This window comes from Epargyreus clarus, unplaced genomic scaffold, assembly GCF_041222505.1.
Source record: "Epargyreus clarus isolate Ecla_fem2 unplaced genomic scaffold, WU_Ecla_fem_2.2 ptg000021l, whole genome shotgun sequence".
Classification (NCBI taxonomy): domain Eukaryota; kingdom Metazoa; phylum Arthropoda; class Insecta; order Lepidoptera; family Hesperiidae; genus Epargyreus; species Epargyreus clarus.
The window spans coordinates 3,530,380-3,533,787 of record NW_027332228.1 but is presented as its reverse complement, the minus strand read 5'-3'; positions in this window follow the sequence as shown (position 1 = coordinate 3,533,787).

Sequence of the window (3,408 nt, the reverse complement as noted above, 5' to 3'; positions counted from 1 at the left end):
ACAGCCAAATGCGTGGATCAACAAAAACCTTTTTATAAGTTTTTTATAAACTTTTATAAGCTTTCTATCCATATAGTAAAACTATACGCTTATTATATTATGATTGTAATTATTTATTAATAGAATTTGTTGAAATGAACAAGGAACAGATAAAAATCAATACTCTTAATATGGTTTAATTTTGCCTAAGCACGGAAAACAGGTAAAATCCTTCCTAATTCCTTCTGATAAAAATAGCACAAAATCGTGATAGATAAATGGTATGGGAAACGTGCTTTAAAATCATATCATGGGCTACTAAACAATTTATCTATGTAATCATTAGAATCGCCTTTGATCTGCTACCAATTCCGGGTATTCTTATCAGTAGAAACTAAAAATACACAATCTATTCGTATCATCAATGTGATTACCTATTTTTCCCTATTAATTTCGTCAGACACGTGACAATGCAAATGTGGTGCTAATTTAAAACAAACCAAGGAAACTTGGCTCGGATGTTAAGTCAATGGCCTGTTCCCAATGGTTGACGTGGCGGCCCTACACACACGCCGCACCCAAACAACTGATTACAAAGGGCCTGCGTTTCTGGCCGCACGTACGCACTGCAGTGGTTTGGCACTGAATAGAAGTTTTTTTTTTGTTTTACAAGCAGTATATTGGTACGAGTATATGTACAACAGGTAACCTAACTACTGTTAAATGGAGTAATTAAGCTCACTAGGCCTCACCCCGCCCAGGACCTAGGCCTTGGACCGCACAAACCAATACATTAATAAAGTATACGTAGATAGTCGGCAACAATTACTTCTGCTTTAAAACAATTTTAAACACTACTGTGTTCTGGTTTGAAGAATATGCTAAGATAGAGACACTGCCACAGGGCGTTCTAGTTTAGTCCTCGGAGGTTACAATACCGACTTATAGAATTTCAATTATACTTGTAGTTGACTATTCTTTAGGCGGCAGTAGTCACTAACCATCAGATGGACTGCCTGCTCATTTGCTAGCTTACAAAGAAATCCATTTGAAATTATGCACCAAAAATTTCCTAACCTAAAAAGTTCATATACTTACAGTTTTCATACTATTGTTTAGTTCGGCTCTCGTTCCCGACCGCACGTACGCCCGGCCTTGTTCATACTTCAGCTGAAATAAAGGACGGCCTTGTCAGTCTCGGTAATACCTTAATAACTTCGTCATAAACAGTTATTTATGCAACCGGTATGCAGGGCACCGTATTGATAAATAACGCACTCACATACCACTAATACTGTGTTGATATTTATATATTTGTTTGTATACTATATAAGAAACACTGAACGAGTTTAGAAGACATTTCGATAAGAAATAAATAATTATTTAGATTAGTTTTGCAGCTACTTGATGCTTTTTATCCTTGTAAAAGATCACTGAAGAATTACGAGATTATTTTATTTAGATATTTATGGACTATAACAGCAATATTTAGGTAAATATACGTAAGTATTTAAAATTTATCGAAAAGTTTCACAAAATATTTTTACACATTAAATATGAATAAGAATGTATATGTCTAAATATATATAACTCAAAGGTGACTGACTGACATAGTGATCTATCAACGCACAGCCCAAACCACTGGACGGATCGGGCTAAAATTTGGCATGCAGATAATTGTTATGACGTAGGCATCCGCTAGGAAAGGATTTTGATCAATTTTACCCCCAAGGGGATAAAATAGGGGATGAAAATATTACTTCGTAACGCGAGCGAAGCCGCGGGCAAAAGCTCGTTTAAGTTATATAAGTTTAACTTTTATCATATAAGTTTGAAGGTGGTAGAACCCATTGTGCTTCGACTCCGGCGGCACCATCGCCACATCTATTTCTACCTAATAACAGCAGTGTTAGGCGCTGCTGTGTTCCGGTTTGAAGGGTGTGGTAAGGGAGACAGACTTTTCCGAGGCTTTCCAGCTTAGTCCTCAGGGATAGCAGCGCATCTGTGGCTGACCTCAGGTAGGAATATCTAATCCTATCTGGAGTTGATTACAGATGTCCATGGGCGGCAGTAGCCACTTACCATCAGGTGGACTGCATGCTCGTCTGCTACTCCAATATTATAAAAAAAAACTTAACAAAAATAGTTAAATTGCAAATCTTTACTAGAATACAATATTTGTAAGCCAATTGCAAATCAGAAATGCCTCATAAACATGTAGATTTTCGAAATGAATGAGATTTATGAATGATCACTCACACCTCACGTCATCACATATTACTGCATATTACGTGATGCTTTAGCTCGTACGTGGTTTAGCTCAAATGAGCTACAAGATAATAAACAGCGTCGTTGTAATAAAAATATTATTGTAATGTATTGTTTTGTAGCTACGAAGTAATAATTTATCTCTTAATTGTTATTATTTTGTGTTACGATATACCGTGCTCGGGCCTCACTCGCATGAATACAATACTTGTTATTAATTTTATCTTTCTTTCTCGAGGTCCAATTTAGCTATTTCGATTTTAACCACACTGGGCATTTGGGCAAACATAGTTTTTGCCGTTATATTGCGGCGCGACACGTGCATTACATATAAGTAACTTCTACGTCGTGCAACCGCAATCATTTTGCCGCCCCTAATTTTTCTGGTGTAGACAACCAGCTCGGAAAATATTATTTTGTCTGCCAGGACCAGTGTCTGACACGTCCATTGTCTGTTTGTCCATTGTCTGATATAAACAGCGTCTTAACTGGTATATTGTCGTTGCTCGTAAAGTTTTTAACGCTCGTTATTTATAATCGAAATTCGAAATTTGACAAATTCTACCTACTTACTAGGAAACGACAAATTGATCTGTGTTAGACACAAATTATATCTCGCCGAGTTGTGTCGGATATCTTAATCAATGATGATAGCCTATCAAGAGATTTTACCAATGAGCAAGAAAAGCGACGAATCGCGTGGTGGAGCGATCACCATACAAGTCTGACGCGCAGAGGGTCCCAGGTTTGAATTTAAATTTCTGTTTCTGGGTCTGGGTGTTTGTGTATTCGTCTCTGTGTGTGTCCATAGCGCAGCACAGGAAATCCTAGTGTGGAGCTGCGACTGTAGAAAGCGTTCTATTTTATTTATTTTTTATTTAAAGGAAGATGCTAACTAAGATGCCTATCAATCAGAAATAGTACGACTTACACACTAGAGTTATTTATTTACATGCTACGTTTACGACAAATACATCGTGTACACAACATTACTCGTAAATCACGGTCCTAAACACACTACATCTAGTATAACACTTTTGTTGATAAACACTTGGCTGTCGCCCGCCCGCCTACACGTATTTCCTCTGGCGAACGTGATATGTTTTCGATATGGTGATATTGTTGCTGTACGCATACGGAGATGTACGGACATATTGATAT